A 21389-nucleotide genomic window follows, 5' to 3' on the forward strand; every position below is an offset into this window, starting at 1 on the left:
TTTGCTGCTACTTTGTGTAATATTGATTGAACATTTTGACAAATCTTTTTATAAGTCTAAAAGTGAATTCTTTAAAAGTTTAAAGAAAATGAAAAGATAGTACAAAAACACTGGCATTTGAATGTTGAATGTCACCATATGTGAAATAATATATTCTGGGGTAGTGTGTGCTTTTAATGTTAAGTTCTAATAAACAATCGAGCCAAATTAAGCAGACTTGGCATTGGTGATGTGGCTAGCTATAACTTTCTGGCAAAATTTAAGACAAAATTAGCAAGTTGAAATTAAAGCATGCCTAGGTTTTGATATATTTATCTTAAAATATTAATGAAACACTTCTGAGCACTGATATGAAGTGTTCACATTCTCAAAGGTTCTGTGAGTTTTCTTATGTGTTTGGTTTGGTTTGGTTTTCAGTGACTGTCTGGCATATTTGCAATCTTCAAATATGTAGTTATCTTTGTGTATTGCCATAATTAGTGACTTTTACATTCAGTTTTATCAGCCAGCAATATTTTCGGTAAATAAGAATGGATTTAAACTTGCTGAATGTAGAAACACCGAACCTCAAGTCACTGTAACTTAGTAATTGCTTATTGTATTAGTTTTAGATGCTAGCACTGCACGTGCTGTGTTTATTCAGATTTTACTAACATAAAAAGTTAAACACACCCCAAAATAAATAAATAAAAGTAAAAGTTCCTAAGAGAGTACATTTAGAAGTTCCCATCACAATAATAAAAAAATATTTTGTAACTGTGTATGGTGACAGATGGTAACTAGACTTATTACTGTGATTGTTTCACAATATAAATAAATAGTAAATCATTATGTTGTACACCTGACACTAACATAATGCTGTATATCAATGAAACTTCAATTAAAAAAAAAGAAAAAAGGTGGGATCTATATTCACTTCTCTTGCATCTGGGTAAAAGTAACTAAATGGCTGCCTGAAGTGATACCAGGTGGTGTCTAAAGCTGGGTCATAAAAAGCAATGCAGCTTCCAATTCGTTTGTTGGAAAACTCACACTCAGAACCTGTGTCTCCATGTAAGAAGTCTAACTACCCTGAAGTACTGTGCTAGGAAGATACAATGACACAAAAAGAGGTTATGTGTAATTTATTCAGTTGGCAAGCCTAGTCTTCTGATTCTCCCAATTCAGGTACCCAACATCCGAATGAATGAGCTTTTAGAAAATCCCATTCCCTATTACTGAAGCCACCTCAGAGTCACACACTTGGAGTCACAGCCACAAACAGTGAAGCATCTCACTACATACAGTCAGATTCCTGACCCACAGAATTCATGAACATTATAAAATGGTTGCTTTAACCCATTAAGTTTGGGGACAACTCATTACACAAAAATAGCAACTAAAATATGATCTCATAGAGAAGCTGTGAGTTATCATGAAAAGTACATAAAACAATTCCTATTGAACATGTAGTATGTGTTCAATAATTAGTAATAAATTAATACTGATGATTATAAATATATGAATGTGTGTGTGTGTACAGCACCATTATCCCCAAACAGTATCAAAAGGGGAAAAAAAAAACTTTTCACAGAACACTTTATGTAGAATTGAACCAGGCCAGTACCTTTAAGTTCAACAGTTATAACAAAGAGTCATCATTGTATAGTTGAAGACCATTTAAAAGCTTCAGCATGATGTTATTTTGTTAAGTGTTACTATGATTTAGAAAAAAATACTGTTTTTTTCAATAAGTACTCAAATTCGCAAAATTTTCCTATACATGTAAACTTTCAAAAACTTTCCCATTCAAAATCATTGGTTATTTTAGTTCTTCCTAGCATGGCCTGTTCTTTATAACACCTAAAGAAATGGTTAAAAAAAAAAGGCAATTAAAAACACTACCACATTAAAGATGAAGTATAAAGAATTATCAAAATAACCATTTATCTACAATATTCAGATTTAAAAACCCATGAAATGCTGAAAAATATTAGCATAAGTAAAGAACACTTGGCGATATGTACATGGAATAGAAGTGAAATTGCTCTACAAATTCTTGACTATAGAGAATTCTTGGTCTAGCAGCTCTGAGACTGAGGCTCAGACAGCAACAGAAAGTCCTAAGGTTAGGTTTCACTTATCTAAGGCAGACATGGCCTGTACGAGTAGAGGTCAGAGCGTTGGCAGACTTCAAATAGCAATGAATTAGCTTTTTATTTATTTAATCACTCTCATTATAAAAGGCTTCTTCTATGATGCCATGTGACCTTAAAAATTTCCTCATCACCTCATTATTAATGGGAAGTATTAATTAATGAATCATGTTCACTATGAGTAATAAAATATGTTGATGAGAAATATATAGTGAACACAGGGAATTGATTTCTTTAGCACTTTTCTTTATTAAGCACATAATGGTGTTTATTTTGTCTCAATTAATCTTCCTTGCATTAGAAACTCTAACTTATTTTAATTCTCATAACTATATAAGGTAGTCCTCATATTTTACACATAAGGAAACTCAAGCACAGATGTAAAGTAATCTCACCAAGATCCCACAGCTAAGTGGCAAAGCTCAGATTTGAACCCAACATGCTTTTAACTAACTCACTATGCTGCCTCTCAACATAGGCAGAATCAAGTAACAAGCAGGAGATTCCTTCTACATCTAAGGCATGAGTTTCTATTATACTCCCATTGGACACCAAACAAAATGCCTGAGTTAGATGGTAACACCAACAATCAAAGGTGAATCCTTTGCTGTGTAATTGACTAATTGGATGCAGAAATCACTTCCTCCAAAACTTGAATGAACTATAGTAGTAGTTTCATAGCAAATGGTCATATAGAAAGTAGTTTCAGATTAAAATAAAACATAGTGCTAGAATTTGAATTTCTAAAGCTTTGTAAAGTTTAATAAATCTCTACCATATTTTATAATCTCATGAAAATTAATTTTGAAAAAAAAATGGAAAGTAAAACTGTGCCATGGACCTAAGCATACACTAAGCATTCGTAGTCATACACTGCTCTATGGAACTTGTTTAGGAGTAAACCTGCTTAGGTTTACAAGTAGGAACAATTGCAGTAATCCTATCTGTAAAGAATTTGATAATTTGTGAAAACATATACTGCTGCCTCACCTAACAAATATCTTTTTATTCTGTAACTCACACATGAGCTTCATTTTCTGTGCCCTGCAGCATCGCATGTCCGATGGTTTACTGGTGCCAGTATTTTTCTTTCCCTAAGAAACTCTCTTTCTGATGCTGACATCAAAAGTACAAATCCCAAAGAATTCAAAGTGTTCCTTTGTATCAGAGAATGTGCACTGTATTCTTTGGCAGTGGTTGCATGAAGAGATCCTCTGCAATTGTTTTCTTCACCTTCCTTACCCAGATTTGCAAGTTTTGATGAATGGAATGATCAATGTGAAAAGTGAGAGGCTGAAAGCCCAAGTCAGACACCCAGCACCCGGGAACACTGTCCTTTTCTTCAATCTCCTTGTCACTCTCTTAAGAACAAAGTCTTATCACCAGTTCTACCCTCATGTCACGCCTATTTCAATTATTTAACAGTTGCAGAGGCAGAAAAGAGAATGAGGATTGAATAGATGTCATTTCTCATCTTCACCGGGAGGTTATGAAGGCTGCTCCAAGTAGCTCTGGGTGGGTATTCGTAGGCATGAGCTGGGGGGAAACAATACTCAGACTGCTATCCACCCCCTGACCCGCTTCAGCAATACTTCAGATTAAGGGATTCTAAATCCACGTTGGCATTGTCAGTGCTGCAAAAAGTTGAGTTAAATGTTGGCTAATCAGCAAGCTCTAAAAATCCTAGCTAATTAAACACGTGTGCCTTTACCTGCTCTTCCCATACCCCAAGACACCTCCACATCAAGATTTTTGATCAACAATCTTTGAAACACAATGATCACATTGAGTCTCATTAAACAGCCATGAATTCAAAGTAAAATTTTTTTAAGGCACACCAGGGAGGAGTTTTAACAGTCTACCCACCAAACAAATGAAAAAGCAAACAAACAAAAAGCAGAATCAATTCTGTAAATACAGAGAACAAACTGATGGTTGCCAGAGGCTGGGCGATGGGAGGTGGGAGGGCATGGATATGCAAAATGAGTGAAGGGGAGTGGGAGATACAGGCTTCCAGTTATGGAATGAGTATAGGAATAAAAGGCACAACATAGGGAATATAGTCAGTGCTATTGTAATCCAGTTGTATGGTGACAGATGGTAGCTACACTCGTGATGAGCATACCATAATGTATAGAGATGCTGAATCACTATCTTGTACACTTGAAGCTAATGTAACAATGTGTATCAGCGATATTCAAATTTAAAAAAAAATTAAAAATAAACAAAATATTTTAAAAATTAAAATACTGTCCAAGGTGTATCAGCAATTACTGTTTTCATTTAATTGTTAATAAAATGTGTTATTCAGTCTTACTTAATAATGCAATTACAACATCTATTTTAAACAAGAAAAGCTAATGCGCATTATGGTTATTTCATTGCTGAAAGCAAATAATAATATGGAAATTTCCTAGTTTCATTATGTAAAACTATTTCAATACTATTAGTATAACTCAGTGGAATTCACTATAAGCACATGGGACTCTGATATTCATTTGAGACTTAGAAGTTGGAAAGTACTCTTCTGAAGAAAAGAAAAAAGAACTAGCCTTCCTACCCCCTAGCATTCTCCGTAAAGTGTTTCACATCTGCTAAAGATGTATTTCATTTGGTTAATACAGAGCATTCTGGATAAATGTGTGCAGTTTACTCATAAATTAATGTTTGTGATTACTTTGCCTGGATCTCAGCTATTTCCAAACTCAGAAGTCAGTTGCTACTCAAGTAACAATAGAGAAAATTATTGTAACTACCTTTGGCAAAGAATCATTTAGCACCCCGTTATGTTGTGATATAACATTCAACCAAAAAAAAATGGTTTAAACAATAAAGGAATTGAATCACTTCATTGGAAGGTGGTTTATTTTAAATAGGGGTTGGTTTCAAGCAAGGACTAACCCAGTAGCTCATCCATATATCACTCAGAACCTAGTTTTTCTTTCTTTCTCTGCCCTGCCTATTTCCAAGTCACCCTCACATCAGGAGTATCTCTGGTAAGCCTTGAAGCTCCAACCTTTTCCCTCACAACATCTAATTCTAGAACTCACACTCTCATACAAACCATCAAAAAGAAGAGAGTAAGTCTATCCCAGAAGTTTTCAGGAACAATAAAACTTCCTAAAGGAAGCTCTAAAGGATCTATGTGTGCCATTGATTCTGATAGAGTTATATGTCTATTTCTGAACCAATTACATGACAGAGTATTATGACATAGTGACTAGTTTAAGGCAATAAAGACCCATCCTGAATCACGTGGCTAAGAAAAGACAGGGTTGGTTCTCTGAGCACTGTTACCAGAAGGAAGAATGAATGATGCATGGCAAGACCACAGGTATCCACTAAGGCTGAGTCTTCACTACTCAGTCCTATCCAGCCTGAGCCAAATACACCTCTGAATACAATCATGGACTTTATGTGCCCAGAGTAGAGCATGACTAGATGATTATGTTAAAGGAATAACAGAAGAAAATAAAATAATCTTATTGTTAAAACAGGATCTGGTAAATGTACTTTTTCTCCAGGGGACAAGCTAAAGAGGTTAAGTGACTCAGTCAAATTAAAAGGGTTTTGGTGAAGCTGGACTCCATTTCATGTATGCTGAATCTCAGGCAAATGTCCTCCCTACTAAACTATTCTTCCCATTATTATTTCATTTTACCTTATTTTCTCAATTTTGATGAAATGAACTCCAGTTATATTCTATAAATGGGACCCATTTTATATCCCTATTCTGACCTTATGAGTCATGGACAGATAACTGTAACAAAAACCAAAACTCCCCCGGTGAGAGGTTAGCAGCTTTGGGGATTATATTAACTCTCTTAATCGTTGGGACTGTAATTTTGTGCCTCGAAAAACAAATCATCAAATGCAGTAATAATAGAAAGGACACTAGACTGGCAGTCAGAAGGCCTGTATTTTTGTCCCAACTTTACAATTAACTAGTCATGTGACATTGGCAAGTTATATATTTTCTGTGGGTTTCCTTTCTGGAATTAAGAATTTTTAAGGGACTTTCTGATTCTGGAATCCTTTGATTCTAAAAATTTTGCTTAAGGAATGTGAAAGGGTATTGTAACTTAATTACAAAGAAACACATAAAGTGTGAATTGAGATTGGCTAATCTCAAATTAGTCCTTGGTTCTGAGATTATGCTATTTAACTTTTATGATTGTCTACTAAAAATAGAATTAATAAATCTATTTACCAGATAAATAATAATTTATCCACTCTGCTCAAAATGAAGAATATATATCAAAAAGCCATATTGTTTTCAATTCACTCAAATTGCCAGGGAGCAGCTACTTTGAGTAAAGAAAGGTAGCCCAGTGGGCTATCATTGGAAAGGCAAATAGAAGATCTTGAAAGGGACATTCTAGGAAAAAGGAAGGAGAGGTAAATATTCTTTAAGAAAAAAAAAAGAAAAATTGAAGTAGAGAAATATCATAAAATCATGAAAGTAGTAAAGAAAAATATACATATAATCAAAGGTGTTTTTGTTTTTGTGTTTTTCCCCTCAAACTTCCTAAAGCACGGTTGCCATGCATGGTCAATTTGTGAGTGAGAAAAGGTTAGAAGAAAAGCATCCATAGCTCCTTTTCTCCTCTTATGAAACTCCTATCATCTGAGATACAGACTCTGTGCTGACGGATTGTATGGCGGCATGCAGTGCAGGTGGCAGGAACACCCTTGGTATGATCTCTGGTTTGTTTCTACATTTGAAATACAGTTGACCTTAGAGACATTTGCTTATAAATCCTAGAGAATTATTTTTAAAAAAAATACATGCTAGTTGACTAAATATGGGAATTTACACAGTCATCATAATTTCCAGTTATAGAGTATGAAATTAAGTTACCCCCAGAGGTCTAAGAATTTGATTATCCTTGTAAGAGACAGATGTTATATAAGCCCAAATCCCTAAGGTGAATTAATTACAGCCTAATAAGTGCTGTTAACGTATCTAAAAAAGAAGGGAAAAGTGGATTAATAGGAGCAAAGTGGCCCTCTTACAAAAGTAGGCAAACGAGATTTAAAGAAGCTAGATTGGTCAGTCTCTGTACTCAACTAGAGAAGGAGAGAGAGAGAGAGATCTGGAGTTACGAATCTCTTTAGAGAGGCATCTTCCCCCATGGCTTTCTCAAGGTTGTGGCTTTCTGAAGATGTAGATGAACTAACTCCACTCCAAACCATTTAATTTCCCTCATTGACTTCATGCTATGAAGGTATATCTGATTGCTAATTTCCTTTCCAGAACTTTCTTTGATCTTGTACTTAAGCATTATAGATAGATAGATGATGATGATGATAGATGATAGATAGATAGATAGAAAGATAGATAGATAGATAGATAGTTAGATGATAGATAGATGATAGATAGATTGATAGATAGATAGATTTGACCAACTGCATTGTACATAAATCTTCTATAACTTTGATTCATCTATCACTTCATAAGAGATTGATCATCTCTGGTTGTGCTAATAAAGTCTTGTCTCTGGAATGCAAGGGTGAGGCATTGCCCTTTAATTGTCCAAACAAGCTCCAGAGCCGATATCTCTGGAAGATAAGTCTACATCTTTCCCCTAAACATTAATACCAACTATATCCAAAATAGATATGTTATTATGTTTTTTGTACTTCTAGGGTTATTAACCAAACAGATAATTATAGTGTTATGCCACATGAAATATGTCAAAATGTATGTTAATTACAAAGCTTAGAGTTAGATTTATTATTTTTTAAATCTTAATCTGTGAGTTATCTCTTATAGTTTAAATCTTCTGTACTATAATAATAGCTAAGAAATAGTTTATACATTTTCCTTTTTTTCTTTATATGCCTTAAAACAACAATAACAAAAAACTAGATGTGAAGTTAATAAATTTGTATATTCAAAGGACTCTAAATTTCTAATGGAACACATCAAATTGGCTCACATTTGAATTAGCAAATTCTTAATTCTGAAATTAGATCATTTGCCCTATATATGCATGTACTATTTTGATAACTTTAAGATAAGCAAAATACATTAAGGAAACTTCAAAGGAGGATTTGTCTCATTTGTTCAACAATCAGGAAATGTCCATTTTGTGTACAAGATGTTTTCCCTTCCTTTAGAGAGAACCAACACTTGAAATTACAGAAAGCATTGTCCTGAATAGATTCTTCTTGCTTTCCAACGCACAGGGTACATTCTGTGTAATTTATCCACCTTAAATGCAATTTGCAATTTTCGGACTATTTATTTAGTTCATTAAAACAAGCAATTTAACGGCCTATAAGATTTGACAGTATGTTTCAAATATACTCCTAAAGGGAAACTCTTAATTCTATCCATAGAAAACCAAGATGTAATTGAAAACCAAAAAAGGGCTTCCCTTTCTGATTCTCAGAATTATGTCTCTTTTCAAAATAATATGTAGGCTGGGAGTTTCCTTTCTTTTTCTCATAATTAACTTTATTTCCCTTTAAGAATGCCCACTGACTCACACTGTGACTATAATAAAATACATTTGTCCCTGAAAGAAACACAGCTGTTCATAAATGGGTACTTCTTTAAAAGATTTGTGAGGATGTCTGAGTTTTGTCTGAACATCAATATCTGGATAAAGATTGCAGCTATTTTTGAGGTTGAATAATTTCATTACTTTTTCTAAAGTGTAAAAAACCAAATTTGTTGATTCTTTTTTTCAAAAGCCATGTAAGCTACCCCAGCTTTCTCTGATTCATAGTCAAGCAGACATTAGCAGCAGGAGATTTCTGGTGGTGACACAATGTGATGGGTAAGGGGGGGTGGTGGGCTGGTGGAGGGCGGGGAACACTTGGGATTGAATCAGTGTATTCATTCTCAAATATCATTCAGAGACTGATCATTCTGGATATCAATCAAAATTGGCACCTAAGATTTTCACATGATCTTTCCTTCAAAATTATCTTACATTCTACCAAAGAACCTAGACAACGAGTAAATAATATATAATTTTTCTTGCTTTTAGCATTTCCATATCCATTTTCACAATTAATCAGTGCCGCTCACTCCACACCCCACATCAATAAATTTAAGAGACCGCTTTTTGATGTTCTGATAATCACATTACCAGATCAAAGAAAAGACACATTTCATAGAGAATACTTCCAATTAATACAAAGCTAATAAGTTTACTCACTTTACAAATATGTTTTCATTCTCAGAAACTCCAGAAATACCCAATATGTCTATGACAGGAGAATTACTAAAGGAAAAGTAACTCTCAACGCTGAATTAGACAAATCTCTTGAAATTTTGTACAAATTCTAGCCACATCAAGCTCTCCCTGCTCTTCAGTGACATTTTCAAAATCAGTTCAAAGTTGAAAAAACGGGATAAATGTCTTTTCTCATTTGAAGGAGTATTTGAGTTTATTAGTCTCTTCCTCTTAAGGCACTCCTTGATACTTCATTCCCATCTGCTTTGTTTATTTGTTTTGCTTTGTTTTGTTTTTGTTTCCTTCTGTCCCTAGCACCTCTTTTTGAGAAAAAAGGATTAACACACAGAGCTGGAGGTGGGGAAAGACTATTTCCTACAAAATGACTGAGACCGGAGGTCTAGAAAATAGTCATGTTAAAGAAACAAGAGGATTACAATTTCTGGCATCCTATCTCAAGGTCCCTTTTAGGGGAACAAAACAACATTTATAACATTTTCACCCAAATCCTTGAGTCTGCTCAATCTCTTTCCTAAAAAAGCTTTGAAATAAGTTCTCTGCATGTGATCTTTCAAGCAGTTTGTTAGAACAACGGCAGCTACATTTCACTGCAAATAAAGCCCAAGTGTGATAAACTGGAAAATCTACTTCTCTAGCCCATGTAAGTTTCAAATAATGCTTTGTGAAGAAAGAAAATACAAATGAAACAGATTATCAAACAAAAGTACACATTCGGAATGAATAGAGAGAGCAACAGATCCTATGAGACAGAGACATGTCACCCTAACTCGTGCTATGTGTTCAGTGACACAGCTGACCTATCTGTGGCTCCTTTGTCACGTTGTTAAGAAAGTTATTCTCAAACATTCTAGGTTAATGGGCAGTGAGCAAAATTAGCAAACATCAACAGTCCCAGGGTCTGCAAACGGACGACAGCAATGTCCACAGCCACCCAGGACAGCTCATGGCTGCCCATGAGCCCTCAAAGTCCAAAGTGACTCTCTAGATGTTTAAAAAAGAGGCAGAAGTTTCTGTCAAACTGCAAGTGTCCTTATGGATTTGGTTCCTTTCTTCGTCCAGAAAACAGTGGCTATATTGACTCTGTTCCTGTGAGTTAGAAAGGATGCTCCTGCCGTCCACCACTACACACAGAGCAGGAGCCCGCTGCCCTTAAGCCTCCGCCACGTCCTGCGGCGCCAAGTAACAGCGCCGGCTACAGTTGGCTGGGCTGTCCTGTTTTAGCAAAGCAAACCTCCTCTTACCTCGACTTCCTTGTTCTTCTCTTTGTTCCTGCCCACTGAACTTCTCCCATTGCTGGCAGTCTCCCGTGCTGGGATTACGGAAATCTGGTGGAGGGGCATACTGGCAGGGCTGCACGGGGCCAGTTCCTGATTGGATGCCTTATCTCTTCACTCGCCCTGAGTAGCCCACCTGCACAATTGTTCATATCCTTGCTTTGCCAAACTCAGTTCTAAACAAAAAAAAGGGGGGGGGAATAGTGTTTGAGACACTGTGCGGCAGAAGCCAGGGTCTCTGGCCAAAATGTCAAGCACACTGAAAGGGAGTTTAGAAGAAATGCAGGAGCAAATAATCCGGGGAGTGTTGCATTCTCAAAAGGACGATTTACTGCAAGTCATAACTGCACTGCTTTGTCACTGGAGCACCCCCTCTCCCCTAAGAGCATTGTGGGAGACAATTCAATTTCTATGGTACCTAATAACTGTCATGGAAACCAAGGAAACCTAGGTCTCACAGGCCCTTATTAGCAACCACTTCCTTTAATGGCACAGACTCCCACATTTGCAGCGGCTGCCACTTCTGCTTTTGTTTCTCCCGATTCCCCAAGAGTCCACTAAGCACCCAGAGACATTGCGTCCTGCTGACTAGGGGTAAATAAGCAGAAGGCTGAAAAGCTTAGTGTCCTATTTGGAGCCAAATCTCTTCCTTGAAAAGCACGGCTATCTGGCTGTGTCCTTCGTGCATCCCCAGTAATCTACTTAGGTCAAGGGATCTGCCTTGAAGCGAAGAGCATTGAACAAGGTGTTTAAAAATAAGAAGGGAGAGAGAAAGACAGAGAGAGACAGGGACTGGGAGCAAGTGTAAATGTCTTTCTTTGGCTGGTTGTAAGAGAGAGTTAACCATTCCCTGCACCTTCCTTAGTAAGACATCGCAACAAGAGTGAGAAGACATCATCATTCTGAGGCACACAGCACCACACTGCCCATTTCAGCTTTACTGCAACTTCTGTGCCTCTGAAATATATTTGTTAGGATCAGTAGTAGCCTCTATTTACTTTGCCAGGAAGGAAACACACTCTGCAAAGCATGTGACTGTGCTCCTAACAGTTAATACAATTTGGAGAAAATAAATGGTTAATCAAAATTTCTGTCCTTCAAATTAAAAAAAAAATCCAATCTCTCAGTAGAACAAATTCTCAAAATACATTAACTTTTTAAAAATCACTCTCCCCTATGATCATTTCCTCTTTGTTAGGGTATTCGGTAATCCATCTTTAAAAGGACAGAATTTTAGATACATGCACTTTATATTTTGCAGACATTGTAAACAGATCAGATCTCTCTTTTGTGTTTTGTGTTTCTTCACCCCAAAAGAAGCAAAATTCAGAGAATCTTTTTTTCACACTTCCTTACACATCTGATTTGTCCCCAATCACATAGGAGATCTTCAAAGTAGTTTTTGGCTGCAATGCCTCTCTAACTAGCTTTGTATTCCACAACAATAATGCCATTTCTATAGGATGTTTATATTTCTTTAAACTCAGGATAGAGATAAAAAGTAAAAAGCATAGGTACTCTCCTTGGCAAATTAGCCAACAATAATCACTGTAAAGATTGCTAAAAAACTTTAATTTAAATAATTGCTGGAATAAATACTTCAATGTACTTTCAAGTTTGGTCTAACCCTGAGTTCCTTTTGACTGGCCGCCCTCTCATGAGCTCTGGCAGTGATCCTCACTTCTACCATCCATCAGGCTCATCTGGGGGGACTGTAACACACAGATACCTGAGACTCACTTTGCCACAGATTCGGGTTCGGTAGGACTATGGCGGGAACCTGAGGTGGGCACTTCTTAAAAATATCACAGATGACTCTGATACAAACCAATTTTAAGAACCACTGCACAATATCAATCCAATAGCTTAAGAAAAATAAGCTAGTTAAAGTTTGCCTTGTGACAAATCTCTGCTTTAAAATAGTAAAAAACAAGAGAGTTAGGTAGCCCTAACCTTGGCATTTGCTCATCATCACTCTTTGTTTACAGAGCATATTTGTTAAATACAGAAGCTTGAATGAAGGCACTAAAAGCCAAACTCCTCCAAAAATGCCATGTTCAAAGTTAAACTGATAATATTTAAAGATTGCTATAGCTTAAGGGTCACATCTATGACCTGTAATTATGAGGTGGGTAAATCCTTACTTTAAAAATAATCATTAATCTCTCTGTCTAGAACGGCTCTCTTAATTAAGGGAAGGTTGGAAATAGAAGTCTGTAAATTTAATGGTGTGTGACAAATACTAAAATGTAAATTATGAATCTGTTTAGAAAAGTAATATTGTCAGTGTTTACATCCACGAAAAATTCCATGAAAAGCTAAGGCAGCTTTCCAGATAATTTAGACTCCAGTACTTTTGCTTAAAATATTCATTGAAGTTACAGGAAAGGAGATTTTTAGCTTGAATTAACCAAATGGCTGTCTTAATCCTTTACCTCATTATGCATGTGAGTTATTCTTTGTTTACTCTGAGATTTTTCAAAAATCAGATTTGAATTTCAAGCTAATTTGATTTATGTGGTTGAGTTATTTCAATTAGCTTTATCTTAAAATTTAAAATGTAAATCAAATTTCAGGAAAAGAATATTTACTTCCTAGAACATTTTATACACTAAACAAGAGGTTTATTATGTTTTCTCAAGTAAATGCTTCAGAAATAACAAGAAAAATTAATAACCAGGATATTTAATAAACATTTGGCTGGTACTATATTAGGTATTCCCATAAACAGAACTTTCAAAATTTTCAAACCCTATTGGGGGAAAAACAGCTTCTACCACTCTGTGGTACTTAGAACACTGGAACATAACATCAGCTAATGTCAATGACTTGGGTTTATCTAACACCTTTCTTAAAGCAGCTCCCAAAGTGTTCTGCCAACAGGAAGCATGGAGTTTCTCTGGGATAACTCATCATGAAACAATCCAAACCTAAAAAAAGAAAAATGTTGTGGAATGCATTTTTCCTATGGGAGCCATAGGAAGTCCATCCCGCACAGTAATTAAACCCTATGGAATAAACAAGAGGCATTCTGTGTTCAACAACTGAGTACTACCAGGTACTGGCCATGGTACCAGAGAAGAGCTATGGATTCTGGAATCATTCAGCTAATTTGTATCTGTGTACACAATCTCAGTACATGATCCAGATTCCCAAACTTGAGTTTTGTGGAAACTACTGACTCTAATTGTCATTGAAGCCATTCTGGAACATTGGCTCTCCACCTGGACACTCTTTCATACACGTGCCTGAATTACATTTGTTTTGCTTCTACTCTCTGGCTTCCAACCCTTTAGTTCTGGGAACAGTACCTCAATTACTGCCTCTGGCTAGTAAATTTGGCATTTGCTCTTGGTAATTCTAATGTTAGGGCTGAAGCTTTCCCTAAGAGATTCTAAATCTGGTGCTTCTCCTTGTTCTCGATGACCTAAGTTGTCTCTAGTCTAAAAGGAAAACAAAACAAAATATGCATCTGATTCTCCACTGTAAGTAAGACCTACTTCAATCTTTGTCAGCTTCAAAAAAAAAATGTGCCTCTAAGGGGTTTATTTTTATTATGATTAAGCAAGAAAAGAAACACAGTATCAGGCAAAGACAAGTAACCAAGTAAATATCTGCTGATGTATTAACTGGACAGACTCATAATTCAACAAACATTTATTGAGCATATTCTCTGTTTTCTGGGCCATGCTAGGAATCAAAGGGCAGGAAGTTATATACAAAATTATATGGGAAAATTTCAGTAGTCAAGGAGTTTGCTGTGTCACTAAGGAGATATGACTTACACAGGTTAGTCAGTTTGAAAAATACATGACACAATACAATCAATATTTGAAACGTAATACAGAATCTTAAATGTAAGTGTCAAAGAAGGTTTGAACACCAAAAAAATCATCACAGGTCTAAACGGATCATTTTAAGGAGGAAATGGAGTCCAAGGTGGGCTTAGCAGGGATAAGGTATTTAGTCACTTCATCATTGAGATGAGTGTGAGACTGGCATGTGCAAGTTCAGGACATTCATTTAAATAACAGAGAAAATTTGTTTAAAGTTATCAATTGGTTTAGGACATATATGACCATAAGAATTTGCCACTGATTGAAACTTGGGAAAGGAGAGGGAAGAAACCAGGCCAACAACTGGAAGAAAGAACAAGTCTATGCAAAGCAGTTATCGAAATTATAAATGCACTGATAGCGGTCATATAAGTAATAAAGATAAGAACATTAAATGAATTATGACAATGGAAACAAGGCATTCTGAGTTGGGGAAAGGATATTTCATAACACACCCCTATTGATTGAATGGGTTTTCGACCTGCCATCACACAATGCACCTGATGGCCACTGTCAGAGGTTATCGGGAAGAACATATGAGCAAGTTATCATGGTATAAAGAGTTTGTATCTCATGGAAAAGAAGGGGGGAAAACTTAGGTTAAAAAGCTATTTTTACTAGGGAAATGCTGAAGAATATACTTATGTAGAGTTACTTCGAGTTAGGGAAAATATTAAACAAGCAAAATAAGATCCATGGGAAAAATGAGAGAACAAAATAAAAACAAAAATAATTAAAATTTCTGGTTCTGGGTTTACAAAAAGTCTGCAATGCAATGAATTCTAAGTGGGTGTGTTTTCCTGGGTTTTGCCTGATTGTTGAAATCCAACTGTGATTATATTTGGGATGTACAAGCAACTTTCATAATTAGAAGAATATCCATTTAATGCAGAAATTCTGACCCTGAAGACCTTTCAGAAGCAACTGGATGATCAACCTTCAATACTTAACATAGGATGATGGATCAGATGACCTCTCAAGATCTTTGATTTTATTCTCTGGAAAGTATTGGTCCTAATTTTGGACACATCGTTTTCTGAAGTTGAAGCAGACTATAATGGAGCCAAGTAATTTATTTCAGTCTTTTGGAAAATCGATAGCAATCCTCACAGTTACATAAAATGTGTGATAATTACAGCAGGTACTGAAATAGTCAGTTGTACTAGTTTGTATTTTCATGTTATGCTCATGACGAAAGAGTCTTATCAGAAACAGAATCTCCTTCCTAACTTCATAGGACTGATCTTTACTCCATTCTAATTTGCTGAGGAAAAGAAAAAAAAATCATTTTGTTCAATTCTCAAAAAAAAAGAAATTTCATGTTATAAGTAATTAAAAATCTAAGGAATGTAAACATACATTAATATTTAATCAGCTTTGTGGACATAGTTTAGGATTAAATAAAGTAAAATTTTTATGTTGTATTTTACTTTCTTGGTCAGATAAATGAAATTAAAATTTTGTTTAAAAATACAAGATTTACTTTGGCAAATAAAGTTAAACAGCTTTGTCTCCAATATATAAACCTGTAGTTAATCTTTGTTAATATTCTCTATGACTTTTAAAATATTAGTGTATCTGAAGGAACAAAGCTCTTAGTGCAAATATCTATTTCTTCACACATCTTTCAGAAAATACAAAGCAGTCATCCCAGAAGAATGGACTGGCATCTATGGGGAATTCCGAGGCATGAGGGAGGGTATTCAAGTCACTTGCTTCAGAGCCTCCCCACCCTTATCACTGAGGAATGGGGGTGTCAGGGTGTTCTCACACAGGGCAGGGGCTCTCCCTCCCCTTCCATATTCTGAAACTTAACTGTCAGTGTCTCAAGGGGTCTCACAAACCCCAGCCTTCTCAGAGCCTAGCAATACAGTTCCTCTCAGCCTTTCAGTGACTTAAAGAAGAAAACAGTGCTTTCTCCTCATTCATGTCAAAATTCTGACAGTGCATCAGAAAATTAAAGAGCAAATTTAATTAAGTGCTTCTTTTATGGTTTTAAGATATTAAGCAAAGGGAGAATTGGCCCTGATAATCCTAATCAAGCAAACACACACACATATATACACGCATGAATGGATGCACACAAGTACGTACGCAAAAACACAAAACAAATGACGTTATTTTGGATTCCTAACTAAAATTTAAGTCCAGATATAAAGCTATATGTATCTGCTCAAATTTAACTTTTTGTATTCCCTATACAAATTTAAATTTCTCCTTCTAGTCTATTGAGTTTAAGTAGAAAACAGAATCATAGATTTTTATATTTAAAAGGAAAATCAGAAAGCACCCTACCATTTTACAGATGACCAATTAAGTCCCGGGAGACTGAATGTTTAACATAAGTGAAGACTAGTTGATGGCAGAGTCAATGTAGAACAATCTTCCTGATTCACAGAGACTCCTTGCCCTTTTGCATGATCTGAATCCACCTAATGAATATAAAGCTTAGATGCTTTTCAAAGTAAAAACAGGCTATGTAAAAATTACATTTATTTATGTATATTATGCTTTTATTTTCTCACTCTTAGCTATTCTGAAAGAAATATATTTTGTAGTATAATTGTGAACTACATGTATCTTCTCTTTGGAAATCACATTTTACTAAATATTTTGTTTTTTTTTTAATTTCTGAAAGACCTGAATTTTTATTATTCAAGGAATAATTATTGTTTGAGGACTAGCTTTCTTTCCATTTTTTTTTGTTCTCATGACCCACTGTTTGTGAAAAAATGTCAAGTATCATTAAGCCAATGTTATTAATGTTTTCAGAGTAAATTATATTTAGGACAAATGTTTCTTTTGACAATATAATCAGTACTTTGAAAAGTCATGTAAGAAACAATGGGTCAAATTCAGAAAGTAAATCTACATATCCTTCTTTCATATCTGGCAGATTTTTATAAAAACAGAATTATTACCATAAGATTATATTTTATATTTTCTGTCACTAAATAGGCTGTATCTCTAAAGTTCCAAAATAACAAGCACACTTGGGCAATTTGATTAATTTTCCAGATAGCCATGTATGGTCACAGCCAAAACATCATTTCCAATATCATTGGGAGAATGAAGGTGTAACTGACTAAAAGAATATTGATTTTCATGTTATTTATGGATATACATTCATACATTTTTAACCAACCCCAATACAACATTTCCCCTATACAGAGTATCTTCAATTCAGAGTGATCCTATCAGATGCACATATATCTATTTTATTTCACCCAGAATTTTTTCATCCAAATGTAAAAGTTATTACAGTATTTTTAGTTGGAAAATAGACCTTGGAAATTACCATCTTTTGACAAAACTAATCCATAATATATTTTCAACTTTAAAAATGAAAATTTTATTTACCCACTTTACTGAATAGTTTTAATACACTAAATAAAGATTTTATAAGATAGAAAATATGCTACCTTAAATAATAGATGACCACTAACTTCCCAGTTTTTGCAGCTTAAGAATTGGGGGTTTTTGTCCAAAATAATAGAATTTAAATGGGTGTAACCCAAACTGAGCAATGTATTTTATGAGACCATTGAGTATACAAAACTATCTCTTGATCTTTTTGAGAACAAATTGCTTATTCTTATTTTTTTAAACTAGTATGTATATTTCTTGCAGACTTTTAGAAATAGGACATGGAATCCCACCAGAATTTAATAATACTTCTTCTCAATGAGCTATACTACTCCCTATAATGGTTTGAATTATGTCTCCCCCAAAATACATATTACAGTCTTAGCCCTCAGTACCTTATTATTTTATTTGGAGAAAGGTCTTTAAAGATGCCATCAATTCAATATGAGGTCATTAGTGTGGGCCCCAATCCACTACAACTGGTGTCCCCCCAATAAAAGAGGGGGCAGAAGTTTGGACACAGAGACAGACATGCATATAGGGAGACAGCCATGTGAAATTTGAAGTTATGCTACCAAAAGCTAGGGTCTGCCACAGATGCCTCCTTAATGCCTTCAGAAAGAACAGGGTACTACTGACACCTTGATCTTGAACTACTAGCTTCCAGAACTGTGAGACAATTTCTGCCGTTTAAGCCACCCAGTTTTGGGTACTCTGTTACAACAGCCCTAGGAAACTAATTCATTCCTATAGACAGGTTCTTCGAACCATTTTTTCTATTAACCCTCCCCTAAAAGTGTGTAATACACTTTTAGTGAGCTACTAAAAAAATAACTGGCTATAACCCCAATTGAACAATGTACTTTAAGAGACCATAGAGTATAGAAAACCATCTCTTCATCCTTTTGAGAAGAAAAGTGTTTTCTCCTATTCTTTAAAACAGCATTTATATTTGTGGAAGAGTTTTAGAAATAATTAAATGAAATAAGAAATGAGTTACTCATTAACTTAGAGTAGCTAATATAATGGTCCCAGAGAAAAAAGTGTGCTAAATTCACTAAATAGTCCCTTTGCGTATATTGTCATTTTTTAAAATTAATGTCATGCTCTAATTTATTTGCTGATATGAATGAAACTATTATACCAACTGTTTAATTTACCATTATAAAATTAATACACTATTGGAAAATAAGGAACAACTGAAACCTTAACTCCTTATTTCATTATCTATACTTAACACTTTTTTGATGCATTAAAGCAGTTTGGGTTAACCATTACCTATTCCATATTCAGACAGCTCAGATAGGTACGATCTCTTTCTAGAAAAGAGGAAACTGATGTTCAAAAAGATAAATTTACATTTCTACCTTCCAAATGCTGAGTAAGAGAATTAAAAGAAGCTCTCAACTATCCCTGTTTTTAACTCTATGCAATTGACTATTGCTCATCAAATCTGGTGATGTTTTTCTTCAGGTTAGAAATACTTTCGGTGAGAAGCAAATGTACAAAAGATAGAAAGCAATTCGCTGAAACCTGGGCATCAAGAAAGACATGTTACTTAGGTTGACCCACATGAGAGTCAAAACCAGTAAAACCTATGAAGCATGATATGTACTATGTGAGTGCTGATAAAGGACCAGGTGAAGCAGATGGTCCTGAGGATAGTCTTAGAAGAGTAGTATCTATTGGGTTCTAAGATGGCACATCTTTTTAGAAAATAAGAATGACCATCATCAAGAGCCAGAGCATTAGCAAGATAAAAGCAGTGGGCATCAAGTCCAAGGGAAACAGCTAGGGATAGAAAGAGAAGACCAAGGATGATGTAGTGAGAGCCAAGAGCAGAGAAAAGCAGTTTAGAAAGTAGCCTGATAATGAAGAGCACACATCAGTGTCTGCATTCTGTGTGTTCCCTTATGTGTGGTTATAGGGACTTGAAGCAGCTAGAGAAAAAGGATGGGAGCAGTGGTAAATGGTGGAACTCAAGTTGCAAGACAGGTGTATTTTGAAGTAATGGAACATGTATTCCCTGTCTTGAACATATTTCAACAGTTAGAGATCCATCTGAGTCATTAAAAGAAAAAAAAATTTGACAATTAGAGCTGTATGAAAATAAAAACCAGCTATTCTTTTAGTTTAAACTTTAATGTTCAAATAGGGGATACACAACCACTTATTGGGACGATTAACTTATAAATAAATGTAAAAATCTTTTTAAAAACTGAACTTATTGTGAGTATAGCATAAGGTAAAAAGAAGTTGAATTACTATGTTGTACACCTGAAACTAATGTAACATCATGTGTCAAATTAAAAAAAAACTGGATTCAATAACTTCTGAAGTATCTTTTAATTTGGGGACTTTATGACATTAGGCTTTGTGTTTATCTAATACATAAGATTGCTCCTTGTGTAAAGATATTAAACATATGATACCATATACTTTATCAAAGTAAGAGTCAATATGAATAGGCAAAGAGCTGCGGTTGATTACTTACTATAAAATATGGAAAAAATGAAAGAGAAAAACACACGGAATAAGAGGTTAGATCTTATCACAGAAGACTTAAGTCATCAGTTTGTGGCAACAAATGTAAAGAATTTCCCTGTCTAGATATTGACTATATTGCTTATCAATTACACGCTCTTTATAATTAAAGTGATTGCCTTAAACACACACACATGAATTCTGCATGTAAAAGCTCTAAAAGGAGGCAGAAATAATGGGACAGTTTCCTAATATAATTAACTTTGAAGTACTAAAGAATTTTCAAAGTTATTACTATAAGAAAATTTCAAAGAGGAGACATTTATTAAAAAGATTAAAGGGTATAAAATGAAGTATGAAGTGTTATAAAATATTTGAAAATGGTTATTGAATATTTAATAGTATTATTATAACTACTTCCTAAGGAGAATGAACCAAAAGGTTTATCAGATGTATATTATATCATTTTTATAAGATGCTATCTATATTCATGATTAGATCTCCAAGACCTAATAAATTAGAACACTATAATAATCACTCAAATATTTTATTTGTTTAAAGATTTTTTTTATTTATTTGTCAGAGACTGAGAGAGAGAGAGTGCACAAGAAGGGAGAGTGGCAGGCAGAGAGAGAAGGAGGCTTTCCACTGAGCAAGGAGACCGATGTGGGACTTGATCCTAGCACCCTTGGGATCATGACCTGAGCCGAAGGTAGACACTTAACCAACTGAGCCACCCAGGCATCCCATATTTTTCTTTATTTTTAACCATATTAATAATTATCTAGATTTTCAATTTTCTGAGCCAATAAGACTCTGAGGTGTTTTTTCTCATTTTCTTTTCTATAAACAACATTAATTATTAACACAGGAGTACTCTGTTAAATTAATGCCTATAAACTTCTTGGCACATGGCCTGTCATGGAGTAAGCTCCATGTAAGAGCTAACCACTAATATCTGAAGTTTAAAATTACATAATAAATGTTTCAATCATAAAAAAAAAACTGTACTTATATTTAAAAGAATAGGAAAGATTGGGGTGCCTGGGATCGAGCCCCGCATCAGGCTCCCTGCTCCGCAGG

General features: G+C 35.0%; 1 protein-coding gene across 6 annotated transcripts in view; it reads right to left on the reverse strand.

Annotated features, from left to right (window-relative positions):
- MARCHF1 (membrane associated ring-CH-type finger 1) overlaps positions 1-21389 on the reverse strand; it is an 858143-nt gene that overhangs the window by 460887 nt on the left and 375867 nt on the right. The window contains exon 1 of one of the 6 annotated variants that reach the window (XM_025874408.2): positions 10588-10759. The exons of the other annotated variants lie outside the window; for them this stretch is intronic. The gene's annotated coding sequence lies outside the window, so the exon portion shown is untranslated. Of the gene's footprint in view, positions 1-10587; positions 10760-21389 lie in introns of those variants that run through there. 6 annotated transcript variants of the gene reach the window in all.

Source organism: Callorhinus ursinus, unplaced genomic scaffold, assembly GCF_003265705.2.
Source record: "Callorhinus ursinus isolate GAN/ISIS: 27379988/994484 unplaced genomic scaffold, GSC_fseal_2.0 scaffold4, whole genome shotgun sequence".
In the NCBI taxonomy this organism is placed as follows: domain Eukaryota; kingdom Metazoa; phylum Chordata; class Mammalia; order Carnivora; family Otariidae; genus Callorhinus; species Callorhinus ursinus.